A 20,990-nucleotide genomic window follows, 5' to 3' on the forward strand; every position below is an offset into this window, starting at 1 on the left:
CCTTTACACTAACGCTGCTTTATTTCAGTTCAGAGTAGATCCTATTTTGGGTTGGGAAGTGGGGAGCCCGTTTGCAGCTCCGTATGGAAAATCAGCCTACAATAACTGGTAACAATGGGGAGGGGGGTGGTGGGAAAAAACATACTGGGGACAGAAAGCATTTTGGGATCAATGCTTTTCGCGGAAATAGGACGGATTTTAAAATCTATTTCAAATCAGAGCAGGAAGGAAAGAGGCGAAATATGTCAAAACGAAAAGTTCTAGATTTAAACGTTAATGCTCGGTGGTGAGTGTAGGAGATGGTTTTGTTCGCCTGGGAAAGCAAAGCCCGGCTTTAACCTGCCCCGGCCAGCCGCCAGCCCCCCCGCTGCCTCCCCTCAGCCTTACACCCGCAAAACCCCGAGCAGACGGACGAGGGAGGAAGGCTAGGCAAGGCTCTGACTGTCGCTTAAACCCCTCTAGTTTTGCTTTCCTGGGACCTTGCCATTGCAGCCGGAGCCTGGGGGCTTTCCCTGCGCCCTGCAGCTGCCGGGGGAGGACGGGGGCGATGGCCGAGGCGTAGCAGGGACCTCCTTCTTCCTTACGCTTCAAAGGTTTCTTTAAACTTTAACTTAGGAGTGACATGAGACGAGCGAAAGGAACTCAGCCCCGACTTGTAAGCTCACATTTTGAAACAGATTTTTTTTTTCTTTATTCACATTTTTTTCCTTGCACCCTCCCTGCTCTGGCTTTGGCTAGGGAAGTTGGGGTTTGTTTGGAAAGTTTGGAAAGGAGAATCATCAAAAAAAAAAAAAAAAAGAAAGAAAGAGGGAGGGAGTTAGTTACATGGAATTTCTCTTCTGGATGAAAGGTGATAATTAGCGGTTTGCTCGCCCAAATGTAGAAATACCCGCAGACCAAAAAACACACAGGGCTGGGGTGTTGTGCAATCCTGGAGGATGGGTGTGAAAGTCAGGAAGGGCTTTTCTTTTCTCCCTCTGGCTGTAGATATCGCCGTGTGTGTGTACATATACGCACTCGTGTTACTGACCTGCGGGAAATATTTTACAGCTACTTATCTCTCCCCGTGCAGAGAACGAAGGCGACAGGGCTATTTCCTCCTTTCTGCCTGGCTTTCTCCTTCTCTCCCTGTTCCTATGCAGCTGCCACAGCCCGTGTCTTTTGCAGCCTCTTTTATTTGCCAAAAACACCTGACCGGCTCCGGGAGGCTCTTTCTGCAATCTGACAGTTCTCCCTGCCAGGAGGGATGGCCACGGTCAGAAGCACGCTGGGCCGGGGCGAGAATTGTCAGGGGCTGCAAAGTTGGGATATCCCCAGCTCTAACCCCTTGCAGAAATTGGGAGAGGGGAGAAAAGCGTGGGAGGGAGCACATCCAGCCCCCAGCCAGCCCCTTGTCCCCTTGTCCCTTCCGAGAGGGGTGAGAAAGAGCTTTCCCTCCCCGAGCTCCCCCCTTCCCAACATCCTGCCAAGCAATAGGCTGTAAAATAGTTATCCAGCCCAGCACACAGGCAAGTGCCGTTTGAGAGTAATTTCTGCCCCGAGCGTTTGGCCGGGGGCAAAGCAAGCGTGCTCTCTAACTGATCAACCTGGATATTTCATTATTCATTAATTTACTGTTTAACCAAATCCCACTCATTATCAGAGGCAACGCTTGGCAGAGCCCAGCGAACAGTAGCAGTTGGTGTCAGGCGTGGAGAATTGGCCCATTTGATCCTGGGCTGTTTTATTATTCAACACCACTGACTGAGAAAAAGGCCCATGAATAATAAAGAGCCAAAGCGTGTTTGAACTGAGAAGCATGACACAGCCTTACAAAACAGCAGTTAGGAAATTAAAGGCGAGGTGGCCCAGGCTTTGCATTTTTTATTCTCAGTGTGGGCACAGGCATTGGGATCCCACATTTTTTGTTGCTCCTGTGTTTATTGTTGTTGTTACTCTTTTCCCACAAGCTTTTTGAGAGGTGCAAACCCGAACTCTTAATCAGAAACTTTTATTGCAAAGTTTCTCTCTGCTCTATCCCAATTGTCATTTTGGTTTTAAAAATGACACAACTTGTGCTGTTTGCTTTTTCTCCCTTCCTTTGCTCCATAGGAAATAAGCCTACTACAGGCATCATGTCTGGACCATTTTGGGTGTAAACCTACAATAAATCTCACAAGAGAAGGTTAACAGAACACTGGGATGCCATCGGTGCCTCGGGAACTCTGCTGAGATCTGCAGGACCCTCAGGGCTGGGACTAGTCCTTAAGGATCAAGTCTCCAGGAAACCATTCCTTTGAAATCATTTTTCATATTTTGACACCACCTTCATCTCTAGGCATTGACTGATCACCAGCTGAAAAGCAGAATACACCTCCTAGACACTGACACCATTCAAAAAATATTTCATGTTGGATGCACATAATTTAATAATAATTCTTGTTATTATCATGCCTTTCATTGTAGTGAACCCAGACATTTATGTTTTTTTGTTTTGTTTTGTTTTGTTTTGTTTTTTTTTTTGGTCTGAATCCTTCCCTTCCATACAGCAGCAACTCACAGGTGTTATTTTAGTTACATTAGCAACACCAAGTATTTTCCAAAATTCTATTGCTTTTAGGACACATAGGACTGTCCTATGGAGTAGTGACTCTTTGTATGTCTTTAAGAAAAAAGAAAAAAAAAATGTATTCTCTAAGGTGGATGCAACACAGTGTCCTGAAAAAAAAAAAGAAGGAACAGTCAACAGAAGCCTCAAAAAAAAAAAAATTACAAAAAGAGCTCTGCCTTTCATAAATTTTGCAAGAACAGTGGAACAAAATAACTTAATCCTAATCTCATCTTCTGAAATTGGAGAGTTTTTCAAGTCTTTTGGTCAAAATATTCTTTCTGTGTTACCGTTTTGATATTTCTTGATTCTGACAAATGTTGTGATTTTCTTAAGTTGCATCATCATTTCAATTAGAAATAACATTTTTAATGTCATCAGGTTGCAGTAAAGATCTGACTATAATCTTTCTGTAAGCAAAAGGTAGGATGAATTTTACCCTTCTGACTTTTCTATTCCCCTTCTGTCAACTCCACCAGACATTATGGTAGGAGCAGCCATGGTATTTTAGCCCTCTCTGCATCCAAGGCTGGGCACAACACGCAGTGGGAGTCACAGACTGGGGAAGCCAGCCCCCTAACACTGAGACTGGTCTCCCCCTCTGCCATTTGGATTTGCTCAGCCCCAGACACTCCAGATGCTTGTCTGGAGAAAAGAGATCGTCCCTCCAGTTTGTGTCTCTTCCTATCTTCCCTCTCATCTTCTCCCCTGCCTCCTGAGGTACACAGAAGTGGGATTTCTGACGGGTGGTAAGCCGTGGAGGGAATGATAATTATAAGACCAAGTGCAGGTTATCTGCACGTATTAGTTCTGGTCAGGATCAACAAAGAACTCCTAAATGATTTAGTTACTTGATTTGGATCAATTGTTTATTTAATAAAAAAGTGGCCAATTCAACCCCACACCACATGTCTTTTTTTTTTATTTGTGGCCTGGCTCCCTGCAAAGGCATCTTTGAACAGGCCATGTGTATCCTATTGTGGCAGTAGGCACTTATCCATAGACTCTGTCTCATCCTGCAGTGTGTTTTTTTAGTTTTCTTTTTTCTTTTTTTTTCTTTTTCTTTTCCCCTGCTGTTAATTCTAGAAGAAGTGGTGTGAATTTCATTGGATTTTTATGTCTTGATTAAAAAAAAAACACAGGTTCAAGTCTCTGTTAGGAATACAGGATTGGAAATTTGGCTTCTCAGTCAGAGCTTTGCCTTATCTTTCTAAATGAAAACCTTCTTTAGAAATCACTTCAGATTACCAGAGTTTCCTCTTAAGTCTGGTTCAGACTGACTTTGGGTTTTAAATAATGGGAAAAATAATAAGGTGTCTGTACATGTGTGTGCACATGGGCTGGTACAAATGGTGCTTGCTCTGTTTATGCCTCTAATGTGTCTATATGGAATCTTTTTCCTATCTTTTTTTTTTTCTTTCTTTCTGATCTTTCATTAATATTCATGAGTATGGTTAGTATTACTGGAATGGAGTGTATCTGGTGAAAACAGCCCAGACTTCTTGTTAGCATTTGTGTGGGCTTCATATATGTTTGAGGCGGGTGTTCTCATTATCAGGGAGAACACAGGGCCAGGTTCGTCATTGCTGAAACAACTTCCTTGCTGACTTTAGGAGAAGAAAGATTTCACCTGGACATCTCTACTAGCAAATTGCAAAAGATGGCCATGTATTTATGCAGAAGAGACTATACATATGTGTTATGTCATGGGATTGCAGACACACATCTGGTTTAGACTGCCGGTTTCTGCAACATTGGTCATGTGTTAGGAAACACCAGTAATTTGCTCTCATAATGTTTCCACTTGGTTTTCATTCCTTCTAGGTACTAAAATAATAACAACTGTAGGGTACATTCTTCAGGAGGTATAAAACAGTGAGGATTCAAGGTTATTTTCTGGGAAGGTAGTAGTCTTTAAGAACAGCAGCATGTTTTTGTTCCTTGGTAAAAAGTGGTTCTCTTTCTGTTGCTGTAAAATAAATAAATAAGTAAAAAAAGGTTCTGCTGTCAGGACAGAAGAAGAAATCTGGTGTTTCCATGCATGCATGAATGTGACGAGCAGACGTGTATCCCAATGAAGGCTGTTGAGCATAAGTGGATGTGAATGCCAGCGAAGGATTATACGGTAGGTGCAGAATTGCAGGTTTAATCACATGTGATTATAATTGAGTGTGGGGGGATGTGGGCAACATTGGTGGTGTAACTGAATGGGGAGTGTGAGGGTGTGATTGTAATTAAGTGTGGGTGTAGCACTCCGAACATAACTGAATGTGAGTGCCAGGAGTTGGGCATGTAACCAAATGTGAAAGTGTCTGAGTGAGTACATGTTAGTGGAGGGAAGAGGGCATGATTGAAGCTGAAGGTGAGTGTATCTGAGTGTGTCTGCATTGGAGTTGGTGCATGCTGGAGGACTCTCATGAGCCAGGATGGCACCAGCAGGACCACACGAGACAGGCTGCTCAGCCATGTTTTGGGGGTCAGGGATGTAAGAGGTGTGGGTATAATCAAAATGCAGCCTGGGTTTTCTAAATTGAAGCATGAGCTGGTACGGTGCTTTCACTAGTGTGCTGAAAGTCACAAGCAATCTCTTTGACTTTAATGTAGCTCAACATGCATGAATAAGTGCTCAGTACCAGGAACAAAGACTACAAAATTAGTGGATGTAATTAACCAACCCAGTAGTGAACAGTGCTGGGCTAGTCTACAAAACATTGACTACTTGCTCAAATAAAATACTATACTTATATATATATATATATATTGCTGTGTTCCTGTTTCCAGTGTATTAATTTTTTATGTATAGTTTAGTCTGTAAGTTTACTGCAGGAAAGATTTTACAAACAAGGCATTTCAAATGACTTTTAGAGGATGTTTGTGGCAGAGGTATTTCCAAATACCTTTTTCACATGTAGCATGTGTTTCTAAGAACTAAATTAATCCAATCAAGGCAAAGGACTAACACATCATAAACTATGTGTCTAAACAAAACTAATTAGCCCAGCTTTGTTTTGATATATCAAACATATACAACAAACAGCCCATAGACTTGAGACCAAGATGCCTCAAAGAAATAATTTGAAATGTGGCTTTGAATAATGAATTAATCGTAACCTCGAAGACCATGTGTGAATCTAAAAAAAAGTTGAATTAATTCAATTCTTCTTTTTCCTTCCAAACTAGTGGCTCAGCTTTACTTGTTTGTGTGCCAGAATGATTGAAAATGATGCTACCAGCAACATTCTCATTGCCATTTGCCAATGTACGTAAGTTTCCTATTATTTTTACCTTCCTTTTTACTGCTTCTCATTGAGACAGGCACACACTTCTCTTCACATGCCTTAGGGCTTCTTGACACTTCAGAATTTACCAGAATAGCTATTCCAGAATTCTGGAATAAAATTGGCTACATGGGGGCTTTAATTAAGTAACTACTTGGGAACCATTATCCAGAAATAGTAAATTTGCAGGAGTAGAAAAATGTGAGAGAAACAATGTGACCCAGTGAGTAGAGACATGGAATGGGAGAAAGGAAAAAGCACAGTCTTTTCTCAGTTCAGCCATTCTCCTGAAACTGCTGTCTTATTCCTAATTTTTATATGTATAAATGGGGATAAGGACCCACATCCTGGTGTTTTACTGAGGGACTGAGGTTAATTTCACTAGATTTTGCTTGTCTAAAAGGTAGGAACCTGAATAAGTTGCAGAGGCTCCCTCTACATAGATAGAGAGAGCTTTTACCAGGGGCTGGTTTGTGCCACCTTAACGTGAGTAGATAGACTGGATGACCAACATCACTGTCTTTGTTTCTCAATTGGCTTCATGGGGACCCAGAGAACTCATAGGAGGTAGCAGTTTCCTTTTACTTTCACTGATCCCCTTATTGTTATTGAACTATGAGTCCACATCTGATAGAGCTGCTAAATTAGGCACAGATAAGAAGTGTAAAGGTGACCATTGCTACTTACTTTATGTTGAGAAGAACTTTGAGACACAAAGAACTGCGCTTCCCCAGCAGTCTTACTGCTACTGTAGACTTTCCTTCTTCTTTGTTCTGCGTTTCTTTGCATAAGTAAATTTAGTTTGTAACGCGTGGAACCGATCCCTTTGGTTTGACCTAGGAGAATTGTGGTTTTGTGGCCTATTGAGTAAGACATCAGCTGAACTTTTGCATTATCTTTAGAGTCACATGTACTCACCACATCCACCTTGCTCTGACACTGTCTCAGCTGCTTGGTGTTACTCTGATTTCACTTGTACGCTTTGATAGTAACAGCACATATTTTCTAGTAATGGCAGCTCAGGGGCACCCACTTGTGAGCCTCATGCAGGTAGCATGTTAGCTCAGCTCATGAGAGTTTTGATGCAATGCAAGTGTTGTTTGCTGATCTTGTCTTAGCTTTCTTATCAGTTGTAGAAGTGAGCTCTTGGATTATGCTCCCAGCCTTTCTTTGAGGTATGAGTCTGAGGACATTGATTTTAGTGTGATCTGTGTGTGTTAAGTCATTGAATATCAAACCCTCAGTGTCTGATTCAACACCCATCTGTCACTGCTAAAGCTTTCAGTGACATCAGCGGCCCAAGACTGGGCCCTTCAAGTGTAAATTTTAAGGAATGAATCACTACACACTTCTATAAAGGTTCCTGCTGGAAATGACTTGATTAAAAATAACACACTTAAGAGAGGTGTTTCAGCTCCAGCCAGACCTCATTAACAGAATCACTCTTGATGTTCTCTTTGGCAAGCCTGGCGTTAGGTCTGCTTCAAACTTGTTTATGAGGTTGTTTGAGGTTTGTGCAGCACACAAGATCTACAGTTGGAAAAGTGTCACTGCATGAGGCTGTAATCCTCGCTGTGGTCAACGTGTTGAGAGTTTTATATTTCCTGACCGCAGGATCTTTCCATAAAGTGAAGGGGGGAGGGATATTATTGTGATTAATCAGCTGGTTTATTAAAACTTCTGGAAGCCATGGTGAAGCTTTAATGAGATTATTGTGTCCATAAACTGCAAAGTTTCTTCTGCTCTTTCTTATTATGGGGAAAATAGAGGAACTGGCCAGGCCTTTCTCAGGCCATGTGAAAGGTTATTAGAGACCATAACCCTGGGTGTGAATGGTGACAGTGAGACAGGGAGAGGCCTTCCTGATGCACTCACCAACTGAAAATTTGTGAGGTGTTTCTTCGCCAATGGTCCCTGGAGGTGTAAACTGCAGCAGAAGCTTTTGGCAGCCCCAGCAGAAACAGGTACAGGATGCCCTCCTTCCCTCAAACCTCCCTGGTTAACCTGCAGGCTGAAACATGAACAAGTTTTCCACAGGTTACCCATAACCCATGGTTTGGAAACATGCATGGCATTTACAGACCCTATTTTGGCAGAGTTCCTAAGCACCTACACAACAGTATGCAGGTGTCTTTAGTCTGACCACTCAGGCTCATACCTCTATGCCCCCAACCACAGCCATGAGAAGCTCCCTTTTTATAAGAGTGATGGAGTAGCAGTTTTCTCTAGATAACAAGAGCATTTAATGTTTATGCAGAACAGTATGCACTTGGCTTGCTTTCCAATATTAACTAATTTCTCTGCCGGGTAACCAAACAATATGATGCAGTGCACAAGGGAGAGGCTGAGTGTGCTCCAGATCTCAGGAAAAATAGTAGTTAGGTGAGCTGTAAGGACTTCTTGGCGTTTCTTTCTTGATTCCTCTATTCTTTCTATCAATTTGAAATGAAATGTGAAAAAAAAATAATGTTGCCCTAGTAACATACTAGTCTTCCATTTATTTGTTAATTATATTAGTTTATTCTTAATCTCTTAATTTTTACTGCTCATTTTTTTTCCCCCTCCACTTTTTTCTCTGTTTTCACAAACTACTTAAAATGTAGGATGGCATTAAGTCGACTGTCATTTTGCTTGGAGAGGTGGAAAAGATAGGGAATAGAATAGAATAGAGTAGAACAGAGTAGACTAGAGTAGAATGGAATGGAATGGAATGGAATGGAATAGAATAGAATAGAACAGAACAGAACAGAACAGAACGAAACAGAATAGAATAGAATAGAATAGAATAGAATAGAATAGAATAGAATAGAATAGAATAGAATAGAATAGAATAGAATAGAATAGAATAGAATAGAATGAGATTAGACTAGACTAGACTAGACTAGACTAGACTAGAATAGAATAGAATAGAATAGAATGAGATAGAACAGAATAGTTCAGTTGGAAGGGACTTTCAAAGCTAACCAATTCCAACTGGAAAAGTTTCACAAAAAAAAAAAAAAAAGGAAAATATTCTAGATTGTGTCCAATATGGTGATCCTTTCTAGACATTATGAAAAAAATAGGAAACTCAAATGGTATTTCTAACATAAGGACTTATAAGTTCATTCTTTACAGCAGACAGCTTGGAGCTGTCAGCCCACACTTACTGGGCACATATTGACTGAAGTGCCACAATCTAGGCATATCCATATGGGGCAGATTATTCTTCATTTCGGTGACTTTAATGCAAAAGCAGACAATATCACACCTTCTGGTGTCATGCCTGTGGTAAGCAATGCCTCCAGATCCATCTCTTTGTAACCTCCAAAGCCAATAATTACATTCCCTTGAACAGATCAGGGGGAAAATGGTGAGCTTCTTCAGCAGATACCCTCTGTACATCCTATGGTGCTGCAGGACTTAGGAACCATGCAAATGTTTTTAAAGCCACGATTAAACATTTCTCAAAGAAACTAGTGTGTGGTCTGTTTTATAGTGAATGTAATAAAAATTACTGGATCCAATTTATCCTTAACACAGGCAGGCCAGAGGTGAATCCTAGTTTTTTTATTTGTTGCTGTAGTAAGTATTTGCATTGTTATTACTTATTTTTCATTTTTAGGCATCAGCTCAACAATTTCTGTTTATTTGTAACATAAATGAAGTAGAAAGGATGTTGTTAAAAGAATAAGCCATTTAAATACAGACATTATAAAAACACAGGAATGCCCATTAAAGTACTCAGAAAAGTAGTTATGAAGTCTGATTCAGTTTCCATTTTAATCAGTAGCAAAATTCTAATTGATTTCAGTGAGAACATGGTCTGCCCTTAATCAATGCTGTCCATTGTAAAGTAATTGATTCACATTCCCACCCTCTGAATGCAACAAGGAAAGTTCCTTAAATTTTCATAAAGGAAAACCCATCTCATATAATTTTGGATGGGTCAGAATCAGTGGATTATAGAATTTCTTCCAAGGATGTGATTTTAATATCCTTGTGTAAATAACTTTCCTTGTAGAACATCTGTAAATAAAAAGATTTTATGGAAACAACCAAGATAAATTCTGATTATAAATCACATAGGGCTAGTGAATTAGCAGGCAGAAATCCTATCATTGTAGATAGGGCAGGGAACTCCACAGGAGTCCTTTCCTTAGTTAGTTTCCTTAGGGAGGGTTTATGAGCGATAATCTTAGAAACATTGAATCATTAAGTCTGGGAAAGACCTCCAAGATCATTTGGTCCAACTGTTCCCCTACCACCAATATTACTCTCTAAACCATGTTCCTATGCACCATGTCCAACCTTTCCTTAAACACCCCCAGGGACGGTGACTCCACCATCTCCCTGGGCAACCCATCCAAATGCCTGACTGCTCTTTCTGAGAAGAAATGTCTCCTAATTTCCAACCTAATCCTCCCCTGGTGCAACTTGAGGCAGGAGTCCTCTAGTAGCCCTCTAGTCCTATCACTAGTTACCTGTGAGAAGAGGCCAACCCCCAGCTCCCCACACCTTGCTTTCAGGCAGTCGCAGAGAGCAATAAGGTCTGCCCTGAGCATCCTCTTCTCCAGACTAAACACCCTCAGTTCCCTCAGCCGCTCCTCATAGGATTTGTGTTCCAGGTCCTTCACCAGCTTTGTAGTCCTTCTCTGGACATGCTCCGGGGCCTCAATGTCCTTCTTGTACTGCGGGGCCCAAAGATGAGCACAGCACTCGAGGTGCAGCCTCACCAGAGCAGATCACAGGGGGGCGATCACCTCTCTGGTCCGGTTGGCTATGCTGTTCCTGATACAAGCCAGGATGCCATTGGCCATCTTGGCCACCTGGGCACACTGCTGGCTCATGTTCAGGTGAGCACCAACCAACACCTCCAGATCCTTTTCCTCTGCTCAGCTTTCCAGCCACTCTCCCCCAAACCATGTAGCCCTGCATGGGGTTGTTGTGGCCAAAGTGCAGGACCTGGCACTTAACCATGTTGAATCTCATCCCATTGTCCTCTGCCCATCTATCCAACATGTCCAGGTCCCTCTGCAGGGCCTCCCTACCCTCTGTCAGATTAACACTTCCCTACAACTCGGTGTTGTCTGCAAACTTAATGAGGGTGCACTCAATTATCTCATTCAAATCATCAATAAAGATATTAAAGAAAATGGGCCCCAACACTGGCCCCTGGGGAACACCATTCGTGATGGTTGCCAGCTGGATTTCACTCCATTAATCACTACTTTCTGGGTCTGGCTGTCCAGACATTTTTAACCCAGCAAAGAGTGTACCTGTCAATAATAATCAATAATCTTTTGTCCTCTCCACTTCAACATATTTGCAGTCATCAGATTTGTTCTGAACGTGATCTTCAGCATCCTCAACACATTGCTCACTGCATGAGCAGACTTACTTAGTTATCTATTGTGTAGTATCCAGGAAACTACAGAGTTTCCACATCTCTTAACCAATAATATCTGGAAATCCAGCTCATTTCAAGTACTCTCTGTCTAGGACAAAAGTGATTTGACTGTCAAGCAGAGGTGACATGGTACTTCTTCTCCATTATGGATCTCATACAAAAGCAGATGAAAAATTATGTTCCTTCAAGTTGACCTTGAGGGGACACAAAGGTTACATTTTGTTGACCTCGTTAATGTATATAAATATCCGAGGGGAGGGTGTCGATTGGATGGAGATTGTCTCTTTTCAGTTGTGCCCTATGAAAGGATGAGAGGCAATGGGCACAAACTGAAGCACAGGAGGTTCCAGCTGAATATGAGGGGGCACTTCTTTACTGTGAGGGTGACAGACCACTGGGACAGGCTGCCCGGAGAGGTTGTGGAGTCTCCTTCTCTGGAGATATTCAAAACCCACCTGGATGCCATTCTGCACAATGTGCTCTAGGTGACCCTGCTTGGCCTAGATGATCTTCTGAGGTCCCTTCCAACCTCGGCCATTCTGTGATTCTGTGATTTTCTCATCCTTCTGATGTCTAGTCTCCACACAAAAATAGAGCTCGTCTACTTGCATACACATGGTATGTAAGCACATAAGTGGTCTATAATGAGTCTACACTGGAAACATTTTCAAAAGTCAGAGGATAAGAAACATTCCATACTTATCGCAGGTTCGCTTGTAACCTGCTGTAGACATAGCCATGCTTTGAGAGGTGTCTTCCTCACCTCCAAGATTTAGGAGTGATGAATGGACCTTTTTTAACAGGTAAGACGATACTTTACACTCTTATTCAGCCAAAAGGATGGTAATCACTTCTTCAAGGGGAACACTGATCTCATATCCAGACACAAGGTTTTGATGTTAATGTTAGGAAAAACACATTCACTGTTTTACTTGAAAAAAAGTGCTGTAGAGATTCTTTATTTAGCAAAAATCACAGGGCATGTCTGGTTCATAAGTGTTACATATAACATGAAGATGGAAGAGTTTTTCAGTTTTTGCTCCTGCCCTAACCTCTTCTTACTATGGCCTCATCTATAAAAGACTTGCAGCCCATATTTTTATGAGTTTATAAACCTAAGTAGCATGTGCACAGACCAACAAATAAATGGGTTAGGAATCTTCAATAAAAAGGTATCAAATTACATTAAATCACTTTAAATCACAAAGTTTGATGTGTTGGTGGGTGAATAGGGAGTATGAGATGCTTCAAGAGGAAGTTTTTCAGCAGAAGTTGCATATGGCCCAAAGGTAACTTCATGTAACCATATTCTGGACCCACATGACATTGGGGGTGACTGTTATTGACATATTTCAGGTGATGCTGAAGGAAAGTTTTTTTTTGTCCACAGCTGTCAGACTTGCAGGGAAGTTCTGTGTGTGGGCACTAATCCCTCAATTCTGCCAAAGAAAATTGTATTATCTTTAAATTCTCAGTGCATTTTTGGTGGGAGAATAAAATCTTTGCCTCAGATTTCCCACAATACTACATTGTTCTATTAAATCACTGTGACAGCAATGATTGTCCCACAGCAGAAAATGTCTTCAAGAGAAAAAGGTGTTTCGATCGATGTGTATAGGGTATGTGTACCCTCCAGGCAAAGAAATCATTGGTCACTCTGTGGGACTGCCAGTTTTAGTTCAGGACTATGTATTTACCTCCAATACATGTTAAAGCCCATCAGCCCCATCCCTTCCTCCATGTCTAACAGCACAAAATTATTCTACAGGTTTCTCTTTTTGCTAATTGGCAGCAGCTCTGTAATTATGAGATAACCGCTCCAAATGAAATATTTGGGATTGGGTTTGAAATATTGTCTCTTCCTGCCTGCCTGGGGGATTTATGCAAATGCAGAAAAAATTGTACCCTAAGTCAAAAGATTCTGTGGTCTTATCCACCTCTTCCAGGACTTTATGAGCAGGAAGGAAGGTTAGGGCAGTTTTTCATTTCCTATGTGAATGTCAGAGCTTGGAACAATAATAGGGTCTGGAATTGCTCTTCATAAAAAGTATGTTGAAATTATCAGTAGAATGGAAGGGAAATGCACCAGGTGAGATAGGAGATATAAAAATAATTTTCCTGTTGCAAAGTAGTTTTCTTCCTTTAAATGGCATGAAGGACTAATCTGTTTAGTATCCAAGCAAGCTATTTATATATATCTGGTAATTTATTTTCCTGCAAATAAATCCATCTGATATTATGAGGGTACATACAGGATATATATATATATATTGTTTGTCCTTTTTTTTTTAATATATATTTTTAATGTTATTTTTGGTTTCTAATGCTGAAAAATGCCTGACTATTTCTGCTGTGCAGCTAGCAGTCTGCATTTCAGAATCACAAGCTATAGATTAGAACATTTATGACTCAACAGACAAGAGGTTAATTTTAAGTGTGAACTTTAAAAGCCTCAGCTGGCTAAATTTTGAAGAAAAGATGAGACAGGTTCAAGGGTTAACATGACTTAAATATCCCAGGACAAACTAAGTATAACACCTGGGAGACTGTGGTTTTAAAATAACCCTTAAGAGTATAACATTAATAATAATTTCCTAAGGCTTTTAAGTTCCAGAAGTTTCCTGTGGTCAATAGTTAACAGAAAAAAATATATTGTGCCTAGAATTCAGATATAGAAACTTGAATATTTTGTCAGATTTCCAAGTTTTCTGTGCATAAGAAACCAAATGAAAACAAAACCCATAAAATACAAGTATGCTGCATTACATACGAAAACATAACTAGTTCACATGTACACTACATGTATGTACCTACATACACATACACATATACATGTGTTTAGAGAGGGGAAGAGAAGGGTGACAATCATTGCTGAGATACACTAGCAAATGAAAATTTGCTTCTGGGAAGCATAAATATGAAAAAGCAGTATTTATTACTGCAAGAAGACTCATGAGATTTTTAAAGAGATACTGAATATCTGGGGGGCAGATTAGTCTCATGTAATGTTACGTGTCTAGACGGTCGGTACCTAATCTAAGCTAGTTGTCTAAGCTGTTGATCATCTCTCAATAGTCAATGGAAGCAGACAGGATCCTCCAGAGAGCAGTTCATCTCACTTATACTAGGATGGGTTAGGCCATTACTAGAGGTTTGTATCTTTCTTCACACTGTAAGAGGAACTGATTAAATAGTGTAGACAGATGTCTAACTTTCTGATGGCTAAAGTTAGGCGAGGTGAATTTGCTTTTCCTGTGCTTCCAGGTTAACTTTTCCAATCCAAATAAATAACTTTAACATTTGAGATACATTAGGTTAGATTGCTAATCTAAATATTAGAAAGCCAAAGGCTTTGGACTACTCAAGCTTTCGTACAACTCCAGTCTTTAAGCATTAATTGTATTGCTACAGTATTCTCCTTCATCTGTCCTTTCTCTGTCATCGTTGTCTGATTTCATGGGGAATGAGACCATATTCCTACTACCTAGACAACACCTAAATCCTATGCCTAGATTTACGGGCTACCTACAACCCACTGCCAGATGAAACCAAGCATGTAGATACCTAAAGTATAATTCAGAGATAAAGAGAGGTGGGAATCAGTCAGAGATTAATGCAATTAAATGTTGTTTTGAATGTGCAGGTGCCTATGGGCTCTCCAAGTATCAAACATCCCACTATGGGAGGTAGAAATCTAGTTAGCAAGGTCAGCGGAGCACAGAGAGGGTGGCAGCTCACCCTTAGATTTAATTTTATTTTGGTACTGCAGAAGCCTGAATTGAGAGGACAAATATAAGTTATGCTGTCCTAACCCCTGATGCCAAGATATTTTGTGCACCGAAAGTTGCAGGCAAGTTTCTGTAGCTCCTACCACCTTTCCACTTCTTTATCTCCAAGTGATACACGTAGCAGTGTCTGTCTCTGCTGAACCAAATACTGCTGTGCCTAAAGGCCTTGTGGGGTCAGGTGTCCCAGAAACCAGACTTGCACAGCGGGAGTTGAGCCTGAAGAATAACCTCTCTGCCTGAAGAAGACATTGATCCCCCTGCCCAGAAGGGATCCCAGATCCCTTCCACATAAAGAACCATTCTACAGCTTGAGATTTGATGTGAAAGGGGAAAAGGAAGGAAATAAGGAAATATCCTCAGTTCTTGCCACCAGACACAGATGAGGAATACAAAGTTTATGGGACTAAGGGAATGAAAGGAAAATAAAAGACTGCCATGAGGCCTCCCCTCTGTCTCCTCTGCTCTGGGCTGAACAAACCAAGTGACCTCAGCTGCTCCTCATATGTATTCCCCTTCATACCCTTGCCCTACCTGGGACACTCTCTGATAGTTACGTTTTGGGTTACCCTGAGTAGTTCAGTGAGTATCTGCTGCTTTTTGTGATGCCTTTTTTTGGGTGTTTGTAGCAAATGATCTGGATAAGGTTCTAAGATCTGGATCTAAGTGCAGAGGAGAAAAGGCTCCATCAATCCTTTATGGGTCCAAAGCTAAGCACTTCATCATTTTTAAGGACAAAATAATGGGGTCACTTTAAGAAAAATGTACATGAACTTGATTTATTTGCATTCAGAAGTAGCTGAACTGAAATCAGCAAAGCAGCACCGGTATACAATCAACTCAAGCAAGGTCAGAATCAGTCACAAAATCTGTTTTTTAAGCTCCACTAAGCCTTTATGATAATTCCCATGCAAATCATCCAGAATACCTTGGTTCTAACGGGCCTTTTCTGAAGCGGTAACATTCTGCAGTCTATTTCTCCCAGGCCTTGGATTTTCTGGCAGTGCACACATGCACACTGTTAATAAAAGCAAATGGCTACAGGGGATTCTGAGTCTTAAATTTAATAACGGGTAAGAGTTAAAGTAAACAGTGACTTTGCACTGGTGCAGACGGCTTTGCAATGGACATGCCAATGGTGAACTGCAGCTCAGCAGTCTTCTTTCCTGGACATAGATCTGTGTATTATCTGATCATTACCTGATCTGTGTGTAATGGTAAAGAGGGAGAAATAGCTTTTATTGCTCACCCTCTTCCTCTCCTCACCCTCTCCTTTATTGCACCTGTGAGGTCTTGACTGCATTTTTTTTTCTCTCTCTTTTTTTTTTCTCTTTCTTCCTTTTTCAGCTGTCCAACTACTGATGGAAAGGGAATTTCCAAAGCACCCAGGATCCAAAGAGCACTGTGCTAAGAATAAATAGCACAAAGACTAGTCATTTCATAGCAAATACCACTCGGTAGGAAGCAGGAAAACTGAATTAGTAAGTATGCCAGTAATTCTAATCAATATGCCCCCTTTGCATGTCAGGCTACAAATGCAGAACAAAGTTGGTTAAAATGCATGTCCTGGGACATTTTAACATCTGGAACTTTTTATGTATTCATGAAGATTGTGAGTCAGATTCAAAAAGCTGTTTAAACAAGTGTGTTGATACACATAAGGTTTACTGTATATATAGAAAAAAAGCATCATTGTTAACATGCTTTTTTGTATCCCTGCCAACCTTCTGCCAACTGGGGATAGAGTGTAGGTTGTTGGCAAGTGTTCCTAAAGCTCTCATTGGAATGGAAACTTCCCAATTCTGGTTCAAGGGTTAGCTGGGTGTTTGATTTAAGCTAGACTGCCTTGGAAAACAGGGATTTATTTTTTTGTCAAAATGAGCGTTTATGGTGGTAATTCTCACATTTGGTTTTTGTTGTTATAGGATATGTTTATTTGGGCTTGAAACAAGTGTTCTGGTTGACCAGGTACTAGAAAAGACTGATTTAATTTGGGTAAGACTTGCAATATGGCAGTAGCCGACAGTTTATGGGGGAATTAAGGTCACTTCATGTTGGTTGTGTATAGATTATGTACCTAGCTCTGGTTAATCAACTAACAACCTATTTTAGGACTGAATGAGTCACTGTTTGGAGGTTCCTATTCTCTGGCATTGAAACCATATACAGAAGCTAGATGGCTGCTTCGGTCCAAATGCCTAACTCAGGGATAAGTGTGGTGTGTTCCACCATTAACAGGTATTAGTTATATGAGCTTCATGCGTGCTTTAAGACTGAGCCAGGCCATTTTCAGCCATGCCCAGTCCCAGGCCTACAGTCAATCGGCACAAGCAGGAACACAGGAGGTTCTATCTAAACAGCAGGAAGCACTTTACTGTGCAGGTGACAGAGCACTGGAACAGATTGCCCAGAGTGGTTGTGGAGTCTCCTCCTTAGAGATCTCCAAAAGCCACCTGGATATGGTCCTGGGCAATCTGCTCTAGGTGTTTCTGGTTGAGCAGGGGTGTTGGATCAGATGACCTGCAGAGGTCCCTTCTAACCTCAACCATTTTTTGATTCAGAAATATAAGCCCAAATCTTTTGAGAAATCATCGTTTCTTTAAGAAATGAAGTTTCTATGTCTCCTAATTTCCTTTAGCTTCAATACATGGGAGTGAAGTATTTATTTATTTTAAAAACATGTACCTGGTGGAGTTTGAAGTTACTCTTAATCTCATGGCCCCCTCTCCCTCTGCCCATCAACAGCCATGGTAACATACACCCTCAGATATCCACAGGTCAAAAGAGTTGGAATGAAAAATTGTAACCTGAATCCTGTTGTGTACCATGTAAGTGTCTTCTTGGAAGTAAAGCAGGAGGCAGGAAGATTTAATTTTTCCACACACTTATTCTCCAACCATAAGGAACTCTGTGCCTCAGGGAACCCATCAGGTAGTTTTCTTACCCAAGAGACTGGGTTTGAGGTATAATTAATTAATTAATCACTGTAAAGTGCTCTGAGTTTTTGTAAGAGTTAGAAGCAAAAATGATAATACTCAGGTAAATGGAAACAGTAAAGATATTGCACATGTAAAAAGAAATAATATTTTATGAATGTGTTTACAGTATCCTCATTTAATACCCATTTGGTTTGATTGCTCTTAAAAAAAACTTTTTAGTCAAAATGTTACATTCTGTTGGTTCCTTGTAGAGCTGTAAAATGTAAAATGTAATGCATTCATTCTTAAAATAGTAACTTAAGCAAAGGTACTTTCTTAATACACCAAAATCTTATTATAAACATTCTGTTAGAAGATTCTTGCATCCAACTTTCTGTTTAGAGTTAAAAGTGTTAAATTACATCTCAGTGTTTTTTGAGGTGGAATTTAGATATCTAAAAGTTCAAAGTCCGGATCCAAGAAGGTTCTTCTGGGTTCCCTTTGTAGTCAATGGAGAAGACAAGTGATTCTTGAGATAAATAGACCTAAAAAAAGAGCATAACCAAGCTGAGATGAAGGACTCTCTGGAACTACCTTATTCTTTTTCCTCTTAACTAGGAAATTTACAGTTATTACTACAGGTGATCGCTATACTTTTAAGTGAGTTAGTACAACTTTAGCCATTCAGGCTTTAAAGGTGCACAGGTGAGATGAATACAACTTTTGGTTTCTATTTTCCAAATGAGACATTACATTTGGAGGCAACGTACACAGAGGGACTGAGTTAGCAACTCATGTGTAGGTCATGATTCCTTTGAGGGGGATTCAAGATATTTCAAATGACTCTGAAGCTGCTAGATATGACACAGGAGATACTGTAAATAGATCTCTTTTGGAGTGGAGGTTGAAGACACCTGATTGTTGAAGTCTTGGACTTAAATTTTGCAGAAGAAGCGTGATATTTCTGTGAGAAGGTCGTCTCTTAAGAGATTTTTAAAACATCTGCTTCTCATCCCATCACAAATACTGCCTGTCTTTGGGATGCTTTGGCATTTCCACTTCCAGTCCCAGCTTGCGACCAGCAACGTAAGAACATTAGAGGAACTTGATGAAGTCTGGTTTGAGTTTAGGTGTAAAAATGACTGAGTGTCATCTGCTTTCTATCTTCTATGAATTGCTGGCTAGTCCTTTTCAATCAAGATGTTTGAATGACCATTATGTACATTTTTAAGGAGATCTTATAGGGGACTAGAATAGGAGCCAGCTTAAAGAAGCATGAGATCCTTTTCCCTGTGTCTCCTCTATAAATATCTCGTTATCAAAATAATGCCTCATTTGTGGTCTTGGATGAGTCATATTTCTTCTGACACAGATGATATAAATCATTTCTTGTAGTCCATATTTGATCAGCAGAAAAGCTTAAGAGAAAAAAAAAACTAACAAAAAAACCCCAAACCAAACAACAACAACAACAACAACAAACTAGCTATAGCAAACAGGCTCTGCATATGCTCTCATTTTCTGATAACCAGTCTTTATTTAATTAAGCTTCATGTCTTTCTTGTGAGGTAATTCTTATTATTATAGAAGTAGTACCATATCAGGAAAACAAAACAAAACAAAGCAAACAAAAAAAAACCAACACAACAACAACAACAAAAACCAGAGATTTTAAGTGACTGATGAAAGTGATGGGAGGTGTTATTATAAGACCTGGATTCAGAATTGTCCAATTTACTATTTCTTCAAAACATACAGTGTTCCTTTCTAACGTGAGCTGAGATGTGCATTCAACACAATCAACAAATTTTTATTCAGCTCCTGTTTCACATAGTGTTCTGATTTATGAACCACAAAGTTCTGAGTCCCTGGCTTTAGTGATGAAACAGTTTGTATGTGATTTTTTTTTTTTTTTTCCAGGATATAGCATTGAGGAAGCAGAAATATGTGCCTTGATAAGGTTTTGGAACTAGAGACAATGAAACAATCTCTGGTCTCCCTGCTATCAAACTGTTTTCACAGATGTGGTTTCTTAGTCTGCATCTTTCAAGGAATGATCGTGTTCTTCCACTGTCGGCAGACATGATTGTCCTGCATTTATACTGGAGAGCAAAGGATGTATCTCAATTTAGATTTTAGACCTCATGGTTTCTCCTCTATTTACTGCACAAAGCTAATGTGGAAAGTAGTTTTTACATAGGAGAAGCTATCAATGTTATAGTCTAACTGGACACAGCCTCCAAGAGATGTAAATGAACTTCAGGTGAAAGAAGCTGTAAATAAATTCCAGATGAAAGAATGTGTAATTATGGAGTGATTTGAGACACTTTGCTAATGTAACCCTTGTTGCTGAAACAGAACCACAGGGCAGCATGATCTTCACAATTGAACCTAGCAATTAAAAAATAGTGTGTTCTCTTGATCTTTCTGTGTTTAACTGTGGGCCCAAAGTCAAACACCAAAAACTATGTTAATTCAAAAAAACAAACAAAAATAAACTAATCTTGCATTAAATATATGCCCCTCACATAGAAGCAGTCAACACCACATGCACCTGCAAAAGACCTACACCTTTCACCATAACAGAATTCTATATTTTCATTTTCTTCTCCAAATATTTTTCATGTCCTTGACACAAAGACAACTGAGCCTGAGCAGCCTAACAGTGTTGGATTTATTAATGATTGCTCTGATGTATCAGCAGATATGATCCAGTATTAGATTTCATCCTATTTACTCCAGATTAATTATGAGGACACTACAAAGATAAAAATGGAATATATATTAACTTTAAATAAGAACAAGATACTTAAATGATGTTGTCATAATATCGCAGAAAGAGAAAATAGATTATTGAACAGCATGCTGCCCTGTCTGTTCAGACTCCCAAGCTAGCTGCATTCACATTTATTATCCTGAAATAACTTAGAAAAGCCACATAATATTCCTGTCTGTATTTCCATATAGGTATAGAGGAGCAACACTATCAAGCACCTGCAAACAAAATGCGTGAAGAGATGACAGAAAAATCAG

At 40.1% G+C, this 20,990-nt stretch overlaps 1 long non-coding RNA gene across 1 annotated transcript; it reads left to right on the forward strand.

Moving 5' to 3' along the window:
• The first annotated feature begins 4,381 nt into the window (after nucleotides 1-4,381).
• On the forward strand, nucleotides 4,382-17,289 carry LOC308193291. The gene is made up of 3 exons (XR_013949525.1): nucleotides 4,382-4,712; nucleotides 5,768-5,846; nucleotides 16,387-17,289. It is a non-coding gene; the product is annotated as an uncharacterized lncRNA (long non-coding RNA).
• Nucleotides 17,290-20,990: the final 3,701 nt, after the last annotated feature.

The sequence above is a fragment of the Anser brachyrhynchus genome, assembly GCF_964034855.1.
Source record: "Anser brachyrhynchus genome assembly, chromosome: 3".
Lineage (NCBI taxonomy): Eukaryota > Metazoa > Chordata > Aves > Anseriformes > Anatidae > Anser > Anser brachyrhynchus.